The following is a 21,020-nucleotide window of genomic DNA, read 5'->3' on the forward strand; positions in this document are numbered from 1 at the left end:
TACGGCCACTCACCACGTGCAGGGTCACTGAGAGCACAGCCCCAACCTGGCCACCTTCCTGGTGGTCTCGTCCTGGGCCTGCAGGAGGTGACATCAGGGGACAGAAGGCGGCTGGTGGGGGCTGTGTGTTTCAGAAGCAATTCAGAAAAATGTGTAGGTGAAATGCTAGACATCTAGGATTTGCTGCAAAATAACGGGGTGGGGCAGCATGGAGGAGAAAGATTGCCACGTACTGATCATTTTTGAAGCCGGGAAGTGGGTTCATCAGGTTCATTACACTCCAACTTGTCTGTATGTCTGAAAATGCCCAAAATAACAAATTAAATGGAAGGAAGAAAAAAAAAAAGGCAGCTGCTCAGAGCTGGTGGCCGACAAGGGGCCGAGAGGCCGCATTCGGGCTGGGAGGGAAACCTGGCTCGCTCCGGCGCTGTCGGCTGGGTTAGACGAAGCAAGGCTGGCCTTTCCCGACCTCATTACAAAGCCAGGCCCAGCCTGGGGGGCTCCCGAGGGCCTGGCCCAGCAGGTGCTCAGCAAAATTGAGCAGAAGGAAGGAACCGGAACACGGGTCTCACGCCCACATCCCGAGGGACAGGACTGCTAAAGGGGGGTTGTCAGGGGAGAATTCTGAGGCACGGGGGGGGGGCAGAAACTGGGGCTCCCCGCGCAAGCCTGGTGACGGCAGTGTCTCCATGTTCTGCCGGGACCCCACTGACAACTTACATTTATGAAGCCATCACCCAGGCAGCCCCTGCGTGTGACCGAGCTCACTGAAGCTTCACAGCAGCCCCAGGAAAGGGACATGACTGGACCCCCACTTAATACAAAGCGAAGGAAGTCCAGAGAGATGGCGTTGTGACCACACTCCAGGCGCCATCCTCTTTCACTGCTGGGCCGCTATGGCCTCCAGAGTCAGCTCCATGGCTCCTCAGCTGATAGGAGGAAGCGCCCTCGGATGCCCTCCCTACATCAGTTATCACCCCTGGGGGACCTTTCTCCCCTCCCAGGCTGGGCGCTCCCCCAGGGACCTGGCATAGAGCAGTGTACCCCATTCCCACAGGGTGCTCTGGGGGTGAGCAGCGGGGTGCCAGGTGGCCTGGCCATAGAATGAGGGCAGCGGCCCAGGTGAGGATTTCCAGCAGCGCAGCCTGTGCTGAAAAACCTCTGCAGGTGACTCTTCAGGAAAAATGAAGGGCCGCTGGTTATGAGTGACTTTTCCCGAGGAACCACCACCGTTCAGACTTCCTCCAGCCCCCCAGCCTTTCAGTGTCTTAGGAGGACAGAGGGAGCATGCAGATCACGCAGGCTGCAAACCGCAGGGTCAGGTAATGTCACCTTCCCCAAAAGAGTGGCCCATCGACTGCCATGGTGTCACCAACGGCGATGCCAAGCACAATCTACCCCAGAGCCACACCAATGCTAGGTGCCACTCGAGAACTAATTCCCGTGGATAGGAAGGGGTCTGCCAGGCCTTACTCCAGCCTGCGGGGTCTACAAGCCCCCCTGGGCCTTTGCTTGGACAGCCCTTCTGCCTGTCCCTGCCCAGGGGAGGAGGGCTGAGGAGGCCCCAGATGGCACCATCAGAAGCGCATGCCCAGGGCAGCTGTACACAGGAAACCTGCTGAGGACAGCAGGAAGACTCTGAGCAGATCCCCTAGGAAAGGAAAACCCATCTGGTCGCAGCCCCTTAGTTCAGAGACTAAGCTTTGGCGGCCACGCCGAGGAATGGGCTGGGCTCTGTCCCTGCACTAACACTGAAACTTCCTCACCGTGGACAAGGCCTCCCTGAGGCAGGCCCTCCCTGGGGCAGGCCCTCCCTGGGGCTCACCTCACCCTCCTTGTGCAGCCTCCCAGATAACCCTCCCGCCCCTCCCCTGCCCAGGCCCCCACCGTGTTTGTTCCTGCCTCCAGGTCTGCGACTGCTATTCACACACAAGCCCCAGCTCTTCGTAACTTGTCATTCCGGTCTCAGCTCAAATGTAACCTCCAAGAAACATTCCCTGACCCCTTTTAAGGCGGTGTGTGTGCGTACACGCATGTACAGACACACGCGCACGCACGCACACACACCCATTACTCTCTACCACGTCCCTATCACCTCACAGCACGAACCCCAATCTGTATGTTTACTTGTTCATTCTCTGTACTAGACCAAGGGCTCCCTGGGTCTAGAGACGTCACTGCGGTGTCCCTAGTAAATGGCTATGAATGAATGAATGAGGTGACTCACTCTTTGAACTGAAGCCTCCCTTCCCTTCTCCCCAGAGAACCTCCCAACGGAGGGGAGTGAACCACACTGCACCCTGGACGGGAGACCCCCTGGACGGGAGACCCCCTCAGGAGAGGCTGCGATGGCCGGCCTCTCCTCTCGGGCTGGTGCCCCTCCCTAGGCCTGCTGCTTCCTGAGTGAGAAGTGTGTTCCTCCCGCCCCTCCTGGGAGGGAATCATCATGACTCCGGGAGGACAGACAACCTGGGGGGCGGACAGGGCCTGAGCTCATGCCATCAGCCAGGAGGCCAGCCTGCCTTCACGTCTTGGTCCCCAGGCAGGGACGTGGGCAGACCTGTCTACTCCAGTGACAGGAGCAGACGGCAGGTGCCACCGGCCCGTCGGTCCCCCCCCCCCATCCTGACCTTCCAAGCTTGGCCCAAATGAAGATCCTGTTACAGAAACACGTGCAGTCAGAAGACACCTACGGCTTTCCAAATCTCTTGGGGCAGAAGGAACCGAGGCCGGTCACAGCTGATCCACCGACCTCAGGCTGCCAGGGAGCCTCACACACAGCAGGAGCCTGATGAGGCCAGCGGAGCTCTTGAACGAAGGGGAAAGTCAAGCCCTTAGTCCCTGAGTTCCCAGCGCACAACTTTTTATTCTAAATTATTATTACTGACGATAGCCGACACCTACACAGCACTTCATACACATTACCTCATTTACTGCGTTCAATAACCCTATGAGGTGGGATTTATTATCCCCATTTTTCAAGTGGGGAAACTGAGGCAGGGGGCATTAAGGAGCCTGCCCGAGGTCACCAAGCCAGTAAAGGGAAGAGCTTGGGTTCTAGCCCGAGCAGTCTGGCTCCTCAGTCGTTGCTCTTAACCATAACTGACCATCTTTCTATTCACAACTCTTTGGGGAGCAGATTTCTCTCCCCAACCCTTTCCAGAAGAGGAAACAGGCTCAGGGAAGTAGAGCACTTGTGAAGGACACCCAGCTAGGACAGAGAGGAACCACTGCGCCCTGGATGGGAGACCCCCTCAGAAGAGGTGGGATGGCCGGCAGGCAGGACTGACGGGGGGGGGGGGCCACCCTGAGGGGCACTTTGCATTCAATACTCTTTCCTAAGCCAAGGGCCTGCTACCAGCCTGGCTACTTTATTTTCTATCCCAGCCCTTGGCTCATTTCCTTCCACACCCTTCTGTCTATCTGTAACGGCCCTGCTGGCTCGGTTGGTTAACTTGCCTCCCCTTCTGGACAGTGAGCCCGTGAGGCGGGACCAGGTTTGTCTCTGCCACTGTTGTGTCCCCAGCGCAGGACTGCCACAGAGTTCAATCCTGGCTAACTGCCCGACCACAAGAAAACACACCCAGCCCTGTCACACCAACGAGGGTTCTGCCGGGATGTGTCTGCAGGGGGGAGGGGCGGGGGGAGTCCTCTGTGGTCTCCATGAGTCCCTAGCTGGAAGGGACTCCCCAAAGGGATGTGTACATCTGAGGATGCTGGGGACATCCTGCCTTGTGACGTGAATCCACCTTCTCACCACACAGAATGGTGCAGGCTGGTGGCTTAGGACTTGGACTCTAGAGTCAGATCATGGGTCTGGTGGTGCCCATTTGGGGTGTCTCCAGGCCCCCTTTCTCTGAGATTTGCCCCCCTCCCCTCACAAGGTGAGCCAGACCCTCTCAGGCCCCGTTTGACAGGAAGGATATGGGATCTTCGTTAAGCCTAGAAGAGCTGCCCGGGTGAGGGTCTTGGGCGGAGGAGCCCTGTCCCGGCCACCAGGATGACCAGGCTTGTTTGGCTCGAGACCAGACAGAAAGAGGAACAAAACACGAGTGCATGTGGCCTGGAGAGCTGGCACCAGTCCCGGTTCCTGTTGGCTTCCAGGACCTTCCCATCCCCTAGAACTGGCAGAGGCCCCTGTGTCCCTCCAATGAACACTCTCGTTCACCTCATGCGTTCCCATGTGGCTTCTGGCCCTGACAAACAGACCCCAATCATCACAAGAGAGGCCCTAGTCTCTTTATGGTTGAGTCTTCTCATCTGGAAACGGAGCTCACGCGACCGAGGCACACAGGAGCAATGCCTGAGGTGACTTGTGCAGAGCATGTGGCATGGGTTTGGTGCCTGGTAAACAATAGCCGCTGTCATCACTGCTGAGGGCCTGACACCTAGTCAGCACCTCAGAGTGGGTGCTGGATGAGCAAAGGACTCAAAGCATTGACTCCAGCTGGAGGCTCACCGAGTATCTGCCCTCAAAGCAGCTGCCTCCACCCGTGCCCTGCCATCCGGCTTGGAAATACTGGTCACACATGCTTCCGTTTGCCTGTAGACAAATATTTACTCAGGGCTGGGCACCTAAGGGTGCAGAAATGAAGAGACTTGGGGACAAATGATCACCAATGGAGCAGCAGGAGTAAAGAGCCCTCTAAGGGAGCATGTACGGGTGGGAGTGCAAGCTCGGGGACCAAGCAAGGAGAAGCCCAGCCCGGGCTGACACTGCCTCCACACTCAGATGTGGCACTGGGGGGCAGCACTGTCCCTCAGTCTACCCATCTGCAAAGGGGAGCGGCTGCTCCATCTCACTGCACTGCCGGGCAGAGTCAAGTGGGCAGGAGGAAAGCTCTGGGCCCCCTGCCCCAGACAGGCCTGCTAGCCGCCATCGTGCAGCTCAGGGGGAAAGGGGCCAGGCTCCTAGAGGCGACCACCAACTAGGCAGGTGAGTTGGACTTCACCCTGTGTCTCAGGGTCCTCCCTCAGCTGTAAAACCGAGCAACAACTCCATCTACCTCGTGGGACACGGTGCGGCGGACAGCACCAGCCAGCACATGTCGAGTGCCTGGCGCTGTGCCTGGCACACAGTGGCCCCTCTGCAAACACCAGCTGTTCCTGTTGTTACTGAACTACAGGCACACTGTGGCCCTGCACAGCCCCAACCGCTCCTCTGGGACCCAATGACTCTTGCCTCATCCACTTTCTGTAAAGGTTCGTGCAGCCTCTGGTCTCGCCTACTTCAAAAGAAAGCCCACCTGGACTCTCCAGCTCCCCAAGGGACGAGGGAGGGACGAGGGATGCAAGGGCCTCACTGCTCTGAGAGGCACCCTGCCGGGCCCGTCCCAGCCCTGCACGATGTGGGAGTGAACAGTCAGGCAGTGAGCCCTCTCTAAACTGCTGAGGGCAGCAGCCATGTCTCCTCCATCTGTCACGGGGCCAGGCATCTGTGGGCTTAGCCATTTGGGGGAAGTGCTGGGCTTTGGGCCAGATGAGCCTGGAACCCGGGTCAAACACCAACAAGTACTAAATACTGGACACCATTTCTTCCTCCTAATCCCACCTGCCTCAAGGGCGAGTGTGTCAGCAGTAACTCAACAGACCCTTCACCAAATCCTGCTCTGGGCCCCACCCAGTGCAAGTGATGCTGGGGACACAGTGCCCCAAACGGCTCAGGCCCCTGTCTACACGGGGCTCCCAGGGCAGTCAGGGAGGGCTTCCTGGAGGAAGAGCTATCTAACACCACTGCTCGTGTGAGCACTGGGACTGTGAGTCTCACCATCACTCCCTAGAACATAACTGTACCTGGCACGTGGCCGGTGCTCTGCAGGTATCTGTTGAAGGAAAAACAGGTGGGCAGAAGACCCTAGGAGAACGAGTAGGAAGTAGCCAGGTAAAGGAGGGAGAACCAAGTGAGAGAGTTTGGCATTGCCATGTAAAGCTGCAGAGATCCCTCAACTACAACCAGCAATCCACTCCCAGGTCTGTGCCCTGGAGAAATTCATGCTCACATGCCAGGTGACATGTGCCCGAAGGCTCATGGCTGTACCAGTTTGTAATGGGAAAGCCTGAAACAGCCCAACTTAGCCCACAGCACAATGGACAAGCTAACACTAGGTCACACAATGGAATACTCTAGAGCACCTACATGTATGAAGCTAAGACACACGACGCTGAGAGGAAAAGCAAGACGCAGGAGTTCACTTACAACACAATGCCATTTTTATAAAACTCATAAAAGAAGCAAAGCTAAACACCATACTTTTCGGTGTAAAACAAGTCATACAATTAAAAAACAACAACAACAAAAAACCCAAATGAGGCATGATGACCACAACATTCAGGACAGTACTCAGGAGCTCTGGGCATTGTCTGCCCACCTACCAAGAGGTGGAGGTAAGTTAGTTGTAATGTTCTCACCCCTAAATGGGGGGATACGTTCACAGGTCTGCATTATATTACACTTTAACTTCTGTGTGTATTATTGTATAGTTCATATGCCGAGAAAAGAATTTAGTAACAATCATTTAAAAAGCAGAGGGAAGGAGAAGAGTGTTGCAGCCGAGGAAATAGCACATGCAGAGGTTCAGAGGAAAGAGAGCTGAGGGCTCCTCTGGGGAACTGAAGGTCAATGTCAGGGTCAAATGAAGCAAACAGTCAAGGGTCCCAGCACAGGGCTGGGGGCACCGATGTGCTTGAAACAGGTCTGCAAGTCACTTAGTGGTTCACTGGTTCCCATCACTGTCACCCACCAAAGTCCTAGGTAGGCGACAGGCCAATCCCGGGGAAGGGAGCCTCTGAGAAAGTCAGTGCCCATCAGGGGACAACCAGCCCCACCAGAACTAGGCAGGCGGTTTCAGGCTGCCTGCCTCAGGCTTCCAGTCAGGGGCACCCGACGGCCAGCTGCACTGCCCGAGGAGACACTGGGGGAGCAATAGTTTGAAAAGTAAAAAATCAAGCCTCCAGGGATGGAAACAGGGTGCCCGAAGCTTCCAATTGCCCAACCTCTTGCTCTCCCTCTGTGAAAGGTGAGTAACGCCACTTACGCCCAGGAGGTCTGTTTGGGAACTAAAGGACGCATTTATTTGTTCATTCTTTACCAAACAGCCTGGGCTGGGCAGACAAAAGAGAACAAAACACACCTGATCCCTGCCTGGGGAATAATTGTTAGGGAGGCAGACAAAGAAGCACACAAATAAAAATGACAAATTATAAGAAAAACACTCTTACAGGAAAAAAACGGAGGCACGCAAACTTAGATTGGGAGCAGCAGTTAGGAAAGACCTGGAAGAGGAAAGAACATTTAAGCCGAGACCTGAAAGATAAGAGTCAGAAATTCCTTCCTTCCTTCCAATGTTTCTCTAGTGCCAGGTGCCAGTCTAGATGCCAGGGCTGCGGCAGTGCCCTCAACAGCCGACCATCCGCTCCCAAGCTGCTCACACTGGGGGGGGGCAGGGGGCACAAGACAGTAAGTGAATGGAAACAAACAGTAGCCACACGAAAGTTGAGAGGACGCTCCCAGGCAGAAGAAAGAGGCAGCGCAGAGGCCAGGCATGTGGACGCAGGAGCAAAACCCAGGGATGGAGCAGCTATGGGGCGAGGGGGCCAGGGCGTATGATAAAAGGGCCCCTCACGCATGGGAGGCTGCGACCTGGCTGCCCTGCCGTGAGACGGGCCAGAGGCTGGGCTCCTGGGACTCGCTGCAGCTCCACAGCTGTGGCCGACTGATGTGTCCCAGGGACCTGGCAGGGCTGCCCTGGCTTCCGCCACCTTCTGCAAAGAAGCATAATCTCAGCAAGTGACTGATGGCTCCTAGTCACAGAATGAGGGGCCCCACCAGCTTCACCGGGTTGCTCAGCCCGGTGTTCAGCAAACAGTGGCTGCAGTCGTGTTTATATGGGACCCTCTAACCGGCTGTAGCTGTGCCTGGGCCTGTCTGCGACGGAAGCGCCCTCCCCCTACACCGCACAGCCGCCAGGCCCGCGCTGATCCCGCCTCCACTGCTCCCTCCGACCGGCTGGCGGACAGGCGGACAGGCGGACAGGCGGACAGCTGCTAGGCTGGGCCGGAGGGATGCCCTGCAATGAAGACCCAGTGAAAGAGCAAAGGAGAAAGGGATTCTTTTCAAGAAGGAAAAAGAGATATCCTGCTCCCCTCCCCCACCTTACCCGCAAGGCAAATGATAAACGAGCAAAACTGGATCTGTACAATAAAATTCCAAGAATCAATGGTTTCAAAGGAGGAGTCCTCACAAAAGATCCCCTCCAAAAAACAGGCAAAGGCTATGAAAAAAACAACTCCCAAAAGTATGTGACGCATTAATAAGCAGGTTAACTGCTAGGCAAAGGAATGCTCATTAAAACAAGACACCATCTGGGCATCAAGGCACCCAAATGCAAGTATTATTCATTCATTTATTTAAAAACAAACAAACAAACAAAAAACCCTTAAGAGATACAACCAAGATCCAGGTGAATATAACTGCATCCAACAGCGGGTAAACTGAAAACCCCTGGCAATTTTCAGAGGGTAACTCAGAGAACAAAACTGGATAAAAACTGAAATGTGATTTCAAAACAGTTTCCTGGAGTGCTTCACCTTTTATGTCTGAAAGCCTCATCAGAGCTGGGGCGCTGGCCTTTCCCCATCACTTGTCTTCATGTGCTTATTGTTCAATCAGCCGACTGGTAACCATCAGTCACGTGCACTTGTAAGTTCTTTTCGGCAAATGTGTTCTTTTTAAACTTCCAAGTCTTGCCATGACTGTCAGCCTGACGCATTGGTGCCTCGATATCTAACTCCAGCTCCACGCCAACCCAACACACACTTTTGTTTGGTAATTGTCATTACATACATGCAATCCTACCGGATGTCTCTCCTTTGAATGATAACTATAGTCCTTGCAATCATCCTATTAGCATATAGTAGCAATAAAAAAAATCTTTACAAGGGTGACAGGACTCAAGCTCAAGGCTCACAGTCCTACGCAGGCACAGATGGCATGTGAGGCTTCAAAGGCTCCTTCCTACCCTCTGACCTGGTAAAACCACCTTCTAGGAATTTCTTCTGAGAAAGCTCCCCATGATGAACAAGATTTATGGACAAGGATGAACGTCACTGCATTATTCATGCAACTGGAAACTGGAAAGGATTTCAGTGCTCGGCCACGCGGAAATGGCCAGAACAAATTACAATGGCCCGGTGATGTATTTTAATTGTGTTTTGTACAAAATGCGAAAATGAAGTGAAAACACAGGATGCTCAACACAGTCTCCTCCCAGTTTTAATTTTTATCTATCTGTGGCGGCAATCTATCCAGCCAAAGAAAAGAAATGGGAAGGAAATGCTCTGGCATTTAGCGTTGAAAACATCCCAGGTGGTGCAAATCATTTCTCTGATACCGTGCTTCCCTGAAAATAAGACGTAGCCGGACAATCAGTTCTAATGCGTCTTTTGGAGCAAAAATTAATATAAGACCCGGTATAGTATAATATGATACAATATAAGACCGGGTCTAATATTAAGTTTTGCTCCAAAAGACTCCGTAGAGACGCTTGTCCGGCTAGTTCTTGTTTTCGGGGGAACAGGGTAAGCATCTGCATCTAGAATATAGAGAGAACACTTAAACTCAATAATAAAAAGGCAAACAACCCAATTTTTAAATGGGCAAAGGACGTGAAAAGACATTTCTCCAGAGAAGACATCCAAGTGCCCAATAAACCTATGAAAAGATGCTCCCTGTCATTGCCATCAGAGAAATGCAATCCACAGCCACAATGAGACCCCACTTCACACCCTCTAGGGTGGCTAGAAGCAAAAGGACAGACCTGACAAGGAGGAGCAGGAGAACGTCAAGTGGGGCAGTAGCTTGGGAAACCAGTCTGGCAATTGCTCAAATGGTTAAAAAGTCACCATATGACCCAGCCAATTCTACTCCTAGAGAAACAAAAACATTTGTCCGCACAAAATCTTGTACATTAATATCCACAGCAGCGTTATTCATAATAGCCCGAGTGGAAACAACCCAAATGTGCACCAACGGATGAATAAATAACATGTCCCATGCAATGGAACATACGCTCAGCAATAACTAGGAACGACGTACCGATATGTGTGTGAACTTGGAAAACATCACGCTAAATCAAAGAAGCCAGACACAAAAGGCCACATACCGGTATTAGATTCCACTTATATGAAATGTCCGGCAGCTAATGAGACAGAAAGCAGATCAGCAGTTACTGCTTTGGTCAGAAGGTGGATGGGGCGGGGCTTGGAGGCGATGGCGAAGGGTACAGGCTTTCTTTTGGGGGTAATGAAAATGTCATAAAATTGACTGTGATGATAGATGTACAACCGTGCAAAACTGAAAACCAATGAGGTGCACACTTTGAATGAGGGAAATGTGCGTGAATTATATCTCAAGCTGTTTTTTAAAAAATTCCAGATGGTGAAATTAACAAGTGCTTTTTATTTTCTTCTTTAGACTTTCCAACTGTTTTTTCTTTTCTTTTCTTTTTTTTTTGTTTGCAATGAACAGACCCAACTTTTAAAGTCAGAAGAGAATCAAGGTAGTGATCCTTCCCTTAGTTACACCTGTGCTGGCTTCCAGGGTGACGCTCACCCTTCTCCCCCAGGGCCCGCCATCACCAGCTCCATGAGAGGGGAGGGAGGGAGACGCCCGTAGCACAAGCTCATTCAGCTTGGTGGTAGGCTGGAGATGGAATCTCCATTTCCCCAGAACCCCAACCCTTTCTGTGAATAACGACTTCACACAGCAAGTGGGGGTGGGGAGGGCAGGGGCACAACCAAGCAGGTCTCTTCACCTGCCCTCGCCAGAGGTGTCACTCTGCCCCTCCAAGCTACAGAGGCGGCAGAGGAGAGCAGCAGGAGCCCTGTCCTGAGTGCCAGGCCATTCCTCTCCAGCCTCGTTTGTAAAACAAGGAAGTTATCCTCCACCCCTGGTAATCCAGACTCTGGAGATGGGATGGGGCCTGTGTCAGCCCCAGAAACTCTTGGCTGGGTGGTCAAGGAGCAGAGGCATTTGGATGGAACAGACGGGTGGCCCTGCCTTCTGATGCCTGCTCCACCCACAGGGCTCACCAGCCTAGCGTGTCTTCCCCAGGACCAGAGAGGGTCATGTGCTATCAGACACGGGAACTCGGGGCCGGGTCATGGAGGGCACCACCTCTGCCCCTCCTCCATCCTAATGGAACTTGACATTCACTGAGCGAACGCCTGCCCTGTGTCTGGAGCTGTGATGGGGACACAGCAGTGACGGCCCTGCCCTCGGAGGGCTCAGTCTCCAGACAGGGACAACCCAGAGTGGGCAGGGCTGGGACAGGGGAGCCCAGAAAAGCACAGCACTGCAGATCCCAAGGGCTGAGCCCACGCCCAGCAGGGAAGAAGTCCCTCCAGGGGAATGTAGCACTTTCTGGTCACTTTGGTCACATTGGAGAGAGCTAGGGCAGGAAGCAAGGACCGCAAGCCCACAGAAGAAGGGGGCTACAGGACAAGGAATGAGACGGAGGAAGAGGAGAGGAGAGAGGATGGCGGCCGGTGCTGGGTGGCTGGATGCCAGGGACTTCCTCCAGCTCCTCCTGTGACACACCTTGTTGTTTGGGGGGTGGGGAATCGGGTCACTTGCCACAAAGGTAGAAAGGCGAATCAGTTACCAGAACCTGGACTCTCTCGGCCCCACCCCCTGATGGGGAAGAGGTCCTGGGACCCACTCACTTCCCTAAATGGTGGGAGTGACCTATGCAGAGAGAAAAACACACGCAGTGGGAAAGGATCTCAGACACCATCTTGTTGCACAGAGAGGGCAATGCCTCGGCCTACAACCCACAGCAAGCCAACAGCAAAGACAGGTCTGCGTCTCAGTCCTGCACCTACCTGCAATCAGCCTGCAATCTACCACGCTGGCCAGCTCATGGCTCTGCCAGATCTGGCAGGGGAACACCAGAGGCAGACTTGGTGTCCTCCCCTCTTCATGCTTCTCTCCCGGACCTGGGCTGCACGAGGGCAGGGCCTGCCTAGTACCTAAAGCCCAGCATCTCACAATGCTTTTCCCCACCAACCAGAGAAGCTCCTGCTCAGGGCCACGCACAGTGCCATGTGTGGGCACCGGGGACACAGTGGCACCACACGAAACCTTTCCCACTCCCGCCCTCATGCTGCCTACAGTCTAGGGGCCGAGAGAGAAAATCGGGAGGCTTGCAGCTAAACAGCTCACTGACTACCTGACGGGAACGGCTTTAGAGGGCCAGGGAGAACGGGTTTGCTGGTACTTAAAGGACGAGCTAGAGCCGTGAGAGCAAGGCCAGCACTCCAGGACAGGACGTGGGGCGCTCTTCCAATGTTCTAGGAACTGAAAGGAAGCCACCACACTTGAACCCAAGGAGAGCATGGAAAAGGATGATACCAGACATGGTCAGTGAGGATGGCAGGCGACAGGCCACCTAAGCTGGTGCAGGGACCCTGGACTGTGTGTGAAAAGCAGTGGGGAGAAGGTCACAAGGTGTCATCTGAAGCAGGGGAGTAACGGGTCTGCTTTTTTGAGACTGTAGAAGGAGCACCAGCGAGTTGGGAGAGCAGCCAGGGCTCCACCTGGAACAGGGAGCGCCAAGTGGAGACCAACAGGTGTGTGTTGGTGAGGAAGCGAATGAAGAAATGGATGAGTGAGCAAACGATCCAACGAACGACACGTCCCCGCTGACCTCTTCAAGATCCCCAGCCTTTTGGAGGCCCCAGCCTGGGGTGCTCGTTAGCAGACCCCCTTTGCCCAGAGTCCCTAACATGCCTGGGTGTGTTCAGTGGTTTGGCTCCTCTGGGGAGCCGGATAGACAAGATGCTTCTGGATCCAGGGGGGGAGAAGGCCCCAAACAAGTAACAACAGTGTGAGGAGGTGCCATGGGAACCTGGGAGGGTACAGCAGCACTACGGGGACTGGGAGTGCCTCGCGGAGGGGGTCACGCGTGAGCCAGCATGAAAGCATGACAGGTGATGGTCGGGAAAGGAAGGAGACCGGAGAAGGGCATGCTAAGCAGAGGGAACAGCAGAGGGAACCACCGGCGGGGGTCAGGAGGGTCAGCCCAGTGGGAAGGGCCTCCCGCCAGGCTAAGGGGTGTAGCTTTCTCCTGTGGTTATGAAGGAGGGGGCAGAGGATGAGAACCATTCCTTCCGGTTTGACGGAGGCTCCTTCCCTTACTCTCTGTGTGGTCTTGGCACCCCCCACACCCCCACACACCTCGCCTCGGCTTGTCCCCTCTGGCTGCTGTGAACATTCAATGAGTAAATGTATGTGCAGAGCTCAGACCCGGAAGAGCTCCTAACAGTGGCCTGCGATTATCCCCATCATGGTCACCAGTACCATCCAGAAGCAGGACCCCTCCCCTGGGTCACTTCCTACTGTTTGCTTTCGCCCCCTGGGAGCCCCTCCTGCCCTGCTGCTCTGAGGAACCAGTGAGTTCAGCTGTGAAGGTGCTTTGCTTTGCACAGAGGGGAGGGCTGCACAGCCCACGAGCGGCTCTCCCACTATGTGCTGACAGCAACTGGCACCCCACGAAGACTGTGGAGAGATGGAGGGGTGGGTGTGAAGGTGGCACACGAGTCCAATCCCAATAGGTTCCAACATGGGCCCGCCTACCCCACCAGGGAGGGCACCCCTGCTGGGATCCAAAGAGGCCTCCAGAGCATCCAACTGCTGGGCTCCCACCCAGGCTTCTGCCGGAAAGGGAGAGGGCGGCAGGCAAGTCACAGGCGACACCTCCAAACGGCAGAGTGGGAGGGACACCAGTGGGCCAAAGCCCAAGCCTCAGGCTGCCTCAGAGACGAGGCCCACTGGGGGCTCCATGGTCTCCATCTGGAAATCCTTGGGCCAGGTGTGTTCTAGAATTCAGAATTCCCTGGATTTTGCAAGAGTGATAGGATACCTATATTATGCTAAGACCCCAGCAGGGTCTGGAACCATTTTTATTGCTTTCTGGATCTGAGAAGTGTGGGACCTAAAGGGACCACACAGGTGAAGCCACTTGCTGAGGTCACATGGTGGTGAGGGAGAGGTGTGAGCAGCTGACTGCACAGCCTGCGAGCTGCCAACACCCCACCCAAAGGCAGGATGAACTGCCGGTGGGGGGAGACGGAGGAGAGAATGGTGGGGGAACACTACCACCTTCGCAGTGTTACAGGAAACGCTGGTGAGGCCAAAACCTTCTGGGAAGGGGAGGACTGTCCAGCTAAACCTGATGAATAAATCGGTGAAGTGAAATGTCAGCTGTTAGCCACTGTGGGGCCTTCCACGCCCAAGGCCTCACTCACCCTCCTCCATGCCAGCCCCTGGAAGGTTCTCTGAAAAACAGCAGGCATGCCCCTTCTGAAATCCCTCTGCTGGCTCCACGCTGCCCTCAGGCTGACACCGCCCACGAGGCCCCACCTCTGACCCTCCGGCCTCCATCCCCCAAACCCCCTCCAGCAAGACTGGCTTTTTTCTGTTCCTCACATGCGCCTCCGTCCACCGCTGAGACTCTGCACACCCTTCCGACTGCTCCTCACCTGGCTGATTCCCACGGCCGCCTTAGACCCCACGGCCCTTCCTCCTGGAAGCCACTTCTGCCCTGCGGCCGGCGCACACTCTGTGAGCTCTTCCTAATCAGAGTCCCGGGCACCGTGGTTTCATTAGAACCATTTACGGTGTGTCTTCCTCTCTCCACTGTGACCTCCACGGGGGCAGGGACTGGGTCTGGTTGCTCCCCGGACCCCCCCCCCCACCGGGCATGGCCATGCCCCGCTGAAGGAACAGGTCACAGGATCAGAGGTGCGGATTCCACCAGGACGTACTGAGCACCTACCACGTACCAGACACAGGGTAGCACAAGAAGAACTCAGGCCAAAGGTTAGAGGAAGGACCCCATGCTGAGGACAGAGGGGTGGCACTGGCCTCCCTGGACACCTGTCCAAGAACCACACACAGTGAAGCTCCTCTTGAGCGCCGACTGGGCCGGGCCCTTAACCCGATCGGTTTTTCATCCCTGCTACAACACTGCAAGGCCACAACCGTCACTTCTGTTTGTAAAGGGTTATGGGTTATTGACGAAGAAATACACGGCCCGCGGACAGAATGCAGCAACTTGCCAAAGTGCGTGCAGCCAGTACACAGGGGACGAGGGCAGGCTCCAGAGCCCGACTGCCTGGGTTAGAATCCCAGCTCAGCCACTTACTGGCTCTGTGACCACAGGTAAGTTACTTCACCTCTGTGCCTCCATTTTCTCATCAGTACATTGGAAAGAATAGCACCTACCTCCTATGGTTGTGAGATTTAACTGAGATAATACACGAAAGGCACCGCCCCGTGGCGGGCACACGGAAGGCAATGAGTGGTAACAATGAAGGTCACGCAGAGAGCAGGGATGTCAACCCCGGCCCCTCGACACCCCACCGCAGCAGGCTGCCTTTCCAAGTCAGACTTCTGCAGTTACCTCAAGGCAGACGTTTCAATGCTCACCTCACAATTTGCTCTCAAACCTGTCTGAGGTCAACCCCTGCCATCCTTGAACTGAAGTCCAGAAGACAGGCTTGGGATTGAGTGCTGAGCAGCTGAGCTGAACACAGAGCCTTGCACAGAAGAACAGCCAAACCCTGGGGAGCTTTGTAGGAACAGATTCCCGGCCCCCTACTCCCAGCGGCTGCCTCTTACAGCCAGTCCAGCCCGGAGCCCCACGGTTAATACTTTCGGCGCCAAAAGACTGACGGACAGTAGCCATCCCGTCTCGCTCCCAGAACACACAAGCACCCCTACTGACCCCCTCAATGACCATTCGCTGAGCGCCTATTGTGTGCTAGACGTGCGTGCGTCTCTCTGGGGCTCAGGGCGGTGCCAAGGCCTGCCTGCCGGTCTCTGAGGAAGGGCCCCTGCCCTGGCACATACCAGATTAACTACTCCAAAGAGCTTTCTCCCAAATGCCACCAAGGGTATGAGGAAAATCCTCATTCCTGTGACATTTACCCAGCGCCCGAGCCCTCTCGTGTGCCAGACTGAGGTCACAGAGGTGACTTGCAGTCTTTGCCCTTGAAGAGGGAAATACGACGCGAACACGAGTTGAGAGCTGAAGGTGGAAAGAATGAGGGCAGCCTGCCTGAGTGTGAGTGTGCAAAGGGGCTGGCCTGGCAGAGCCAGCCTCACACCAGGGCAGAGGGCTGGGTGCGAGGGCCCATCCACAGGGCGGACTCGCTCAGGGAGCAGCAGACACTTGTCCAGAGTCATCAGCGGGTCTCTCAAGAGCCTGGGGCTGACACTCCGAGTCTAGAATCTTGGAGCCCTCGAGGCCTCTCGGACTGGTGGGCCAACACACACTAATTCAGTTTCAGCTCACGAGGTCGGGCAACTTGCTCAGTCACCCAGCTTGTAACAGACAGAATCAGGCCTGGAGCCCAAGGTCTCTCCCATGTCCCTGACGGCTAGGTGCTCAGGTCAGAGGAGGAGGCCCCTGAGAGGACAGCAGGATTCTGATGGGGGAGGCACTGGGGGGAGGTATGGGTGCAAACACACAACAGAGGCACAAAGCAAACTAAAAGGTTGGGGACTGCAGGTGGGGGGAGAGGACCGGTGACGGCACGAAAAGCAAGGGAGACATCTGAGCATTCGCTGTGGATTCTGGTATCTTCCTCATCGTCAGCCTATCAGGAGGCACTGTTGCTGCCAGCTGCATTTTATGGACAGAAAACTTGTGGACAGAGAGAACTGCGAGTCACAGCGGATGGCCCAGCATCACACGGCAGAGTCCACGTGCCATCGCCGGCAGTGGGAGGTGAGTTGGGCCCAGATGGCAATCTGGGCAAAAGCATGCAAGCCACCCCCACGACCCCACTGCCTACTCCCAGCAACACCACCACTTCTGCTCCAACCAGCCGCCTTGTAACCAGAGCCTCTACCGCTGACAGGTGCATTTTTACCTGTCCAACCAGTTTCAAGGACTAAAATTTGCAGCTCAAGTTTCAATGAGAACAAACTGTAAGTAATTTCCACTCTCTTTGATCCCCATTTAAGAACACCGTGGCCACTGCCCCCATCAACCCCCTCCATCCTCCCCAAGCTCAGGTGGCCAGAGGTAGCAAAATATGGGACCCCTTCACTTTGCAAGCATCTCCACTTCACACCAGGAATTTCCTGGTGGGCAAACCTTCCCCTCCCCCACTGCCGGACTGCCTCTCCAGGCTGGCGGTCAGGGAGTGGGGAATGAGTCATGGCAGGCCTGGAAGGAGGGGGAGACAAGCCTCCCAGACTGTGGCCCTGTCACATGCTTTCCGAGGCCTGCCTTGCAAACCCCGAGCAGCTGGGACTGGGGAGACAGCTGGGCCTTGGGTCATTCTTGCAGTTTGGTCTGGAAAGGTTCCTGGTACAAGTCGGCCTTGGCCCTCAAAAGAACTGGGCGCACAGGCCTGCCACCAGGGGAGGGGGTGGGGTGGGGTGCAGCCAGCTAGCCCCTCCTGCTCTGGTGCCCACTTCCACCCCCCACCCCTCCCAGGAGGGCAGAGCGCACACATGCCCAGCCTGGCAGTACTAAGGCATTGTCCGCCACTCACAAGTTCCATCCACCTCCTCCCTGAGCTTCTCCCAATTACATGCAACTGCGGAGGTACATGCCATCCGCTCAGACACCTGGGTGGGAGCAGGGCAGGATCGTTATCTCACAGATGAAGAAACAAACAGCTCAGCAAGGAGTGCACCTTGCTGGAGGCCACAGCGCACTGCTCCAGGGCTGGCCTGGCCCCCCCATCCAGACCGGCTGCACATAGGCCCCCAGCGCTCACCAACCGTAAGCACTGCATGTCCTTTAAGACACGAAGGACGGACCTTGTCAGTGCGCCCATTCTGGCGGCGGACAGACCACCAATGTGAAGACAAACGTGGAACGTCACATCAGCTGCCATTGGCGCCATGGGGAAACTAAGCAGGCCCCAGGCGTTGGGGCAGGTGGGGACACTGTGACATGGGAGCCAGGGAAGGCACTCTGTGCCCTGGGAGGCCTGGACCCCTCCCTCGCAACCTCCCTCTTCCACAGCATCTCACCTCCAGGAAGCCTCCGACATGAGACCTTGCTGGGGCTCCTGCCCTCAAGCAGACACCCCCAAGGCTCCCACCCAGCGGGGTCACCCCTCGGGCTCGTCTCAGCCCTCCTCCACCCCAGCCAGAGGCTCTGCAGGTCCCCGCTGAGCTCTCTTCCCAGCAAGGCTCTGCTGAGCGGGCGCCCTGTGCTGGGCTCCGGTTCCTCGTGCTTCCTCCCAGCCCACAGGTGCACCTCTCGGCCGGGCAACTTCTGCATCTCTACGATGGAAGCGCGGCTTCTGAATGACCTCTCTCCCACCTCAACCCTGCCAGCTCCTCCCTCACCCTTGGCCTCGGAGTTGTGTCACCACAACAGGCCCACCTCCCTTCCCACTAGGTCCACAGCTCAAATGACACCCCCTGCGCTTTCCCAAGGTTCACAGACCAACGCCAACAAATCCCCTTCCCCTCCTCCACACCCAACCAACTGCTCCCTGCCCCTAGCGAGACCCTCTGGCCTCTCAAGGTAGCTCCTTGGCCCAACTTTCCTCTCTTCTATAGCCTGGCCAGCCTCCGCCTCCCTCGGTGCCACGCCAGCCAATAACTCCACTGTCCTCCCCAGGCGCAGAGGCCAGCCACCTGCTGCCCTCCAATTTCCTATCCTGCAAATTCCCTCGTCCATACTCATCCACCTCACCAAAGACGCCTCCCCTTCCCCGGGGCCCACGATCACCCAACTCCTTTACCGCCAGACTATTCCTCAACCTTTTTCCCCAGCCAAGACAGACTAACTCTTCCAGCCTGTAAATTGACCCATTTCTCCATAGCATCACCTCTCCATGTCAGACCCACGGACTCCTCCGGAGTGCGAGTGCTAAGGGCCCCTCTCTAAACTTCCTGAAATGAGAGACTCCCCTAGCCTGTAAGCGATCACCACCTCCACCCCTTACCCAGGGCAGACCAATCAGCTCCTCCCTGCCAGACTCGCAGGGACCCTCTTTCTCAATGTTCTTCCCTCCCCTGAAACTCCTTCACTGCCTCTCCAAGACCGCCCATGAAAAACAAAAGTGAATTTGTCTGGATAACAGCAGCTGCTATTTATGTGGCAGGAATTTACAAGGACTATCTTATTTAATCTTCACAACTACCTCATGGTAGAAATTAGCACCTCCATTTGCAGAGAAAGAAACCAGGAGGCTCAGAGAGGAAAAATGGCTTACTCAAAGCCAGACAGCTGGTTACACACAGCTGCTCCTCTTCTGAGAACCAGCAGACCAAAAACTGTAGCCCACCCCATCCGTGACAAACTCCCCAGCTGCGCCACCATGACTTGCCAGCCCACAAACTGACCACCTTCCCTTCCCCTTGCCCCAGGCTCACTAACTGACCCTCTCCTGGAAGCTTGTGAAGCAGAAACATCCAAGCCCCAACCCTGCGAACCAACTCCTCTAGACTGGCCCTTAAAACGTCCAATATCGTCTAATATCACCCCTAAAATGACCAACAATAACTGCAACTTCATGAAGGCTCATCCTGGCCAATCACTTTTCACACACAATATTATTTAGTCCTCTCTTAAACCCTGTGGCATGGGTATTATCACCCACTTTACAGATAGGAAAACTGAGGCTCTCAGAGGCGTTAGGTAACCAGCCTGAGGTCATGAAGTGGGTAAATGGGAGTCAGGATTTGAACTGGAGTCTGCTCTTCACCATCCTGCTCAGCCCGTCCAGGTCTTTCCCCCCTTCCTGCTCTGAACTCTCTGGACTGGACGCCATGCTACAGCCAGGTCCCATTTTGAGTCTTCCCTTCCTGGGTCCCAGTCCCCCAAACCCTCTAACTCCAAAGTGACCTTCTATCTCTGGGGCATTGAGCCCAGGGACTTGCCTGGCTCCCAATACCAAGATTCTTAAATTAACCCCCATCTCTTTAACAATAACTAGCCAAGCTGGCATTTATGGCGGGCTCTCTGTGTGTTCAGCTTCCAGTTACCATGTTTCTCACTCTCATATCAAAGCCACCAATCCCTCCAATGCCCAGACAGTTCCTCCTCTTTCCCCGGGACCAACAGACCAACTTCTATATAAAGCCAAGGCCAGTCTGCTCCCTGTCCCCACCGGCTCCACCCCAGTAAGACTGACAGCCTTCTCCAGCACAGAAACAGGCTCAACGCTGCCATACACCTGTAGAGTGACTTCCCACCTTCCCAGCCCTATGGGCTAAGGACACTCGTCTAGCTGCCCTTTCAGTTCCAACACTGACTGACCCTCTCCAGGGGACCTATAATCCACGGATTTGCTTCCTCTCCCAACACCTCAAACCACCAAACTTTTTCAATGTTCTCACTTTCTACTGACCAGCAACTCCAATTCCCAACTCTTTCTGGGGGGCCAGGGAAGACCCTTCATCTGCTCCTGAATGACCGACAATGTTCTGTGTCTCTTTTTGGGAGGAAAGGAAGAGGCATGAAGTCAATTTTCTTCTTCTCAATGCCAAGAGCTAACACGTCCTCTGACTATCTCAACCACCCCCAAATTGACCACCACCTCTGCTCCGTTTCTGGGAGTTTGTTTACCTTGCCTCCCTCTTCCCACACCCCGATTTACCGACTCCTCTACAGCCACAGCCCAACTTTATTCTTCTTCCTCCTTTCAGCCAAGAAAGTGAGCTGAATGACCACCTCTGGTCCAGAGGCTTGCCGACCAGGAATTTAACCCCTTCCCAACCCCATGGGCCCAATAAACTCCTCCACTGACCTTTCAGCGCCGTTGTTGGTTGGCCCTTCCTTCCTTACTGCTCTATCCTTCTTTGGGGAAATTATGAACTCAAAGGCTACCGCCTTTCCAATCTCCCAAGACACCAAACTTTAATTGCTCATTTTTTTAATTCCTAAAACGATCACATTCAGCGTCCCTCGGGGCGGGGAGAAGAGTGAACATGAACTAGCTACTTTTAACCTACCCCACCCAGTAGCCACCACCCGCTCCTCTCT

The 21,020-nt window shown here is 55.1% G+C and overlaps 1 protein-coding gene across 1 annotated transcript in view; it reads right to left on the bottom strand.

The window, feature by feature from the left end:
* PPP1R37 (protein phosphatase 1 regulatory subunit 37) overlaps positions 1–21,020 on the bottom strand; it is a 41,169-nt gene that overhangs the window by 19,446 nt on the left and 703 nt on the right. The window lies entirely within an intron of this gene.

The sequence above is a fragment of the Rhinolophus sinicus genome, chromosome 8 (genome assembly GCF_057876585.1).
Source record: "Rhinolophus sinicus isolate RSI-liver-muscle chromosome 8, RSI-T2T, whole genome shotgun sequence".
In the NCBI taxonomy this organism is placed as follows: Eukaryota; Metazoa; Chordata; class Mammalia; order Chiroptera; family Rhinolophidae; genus Rhinolophus; species Rhinolophus sinicus.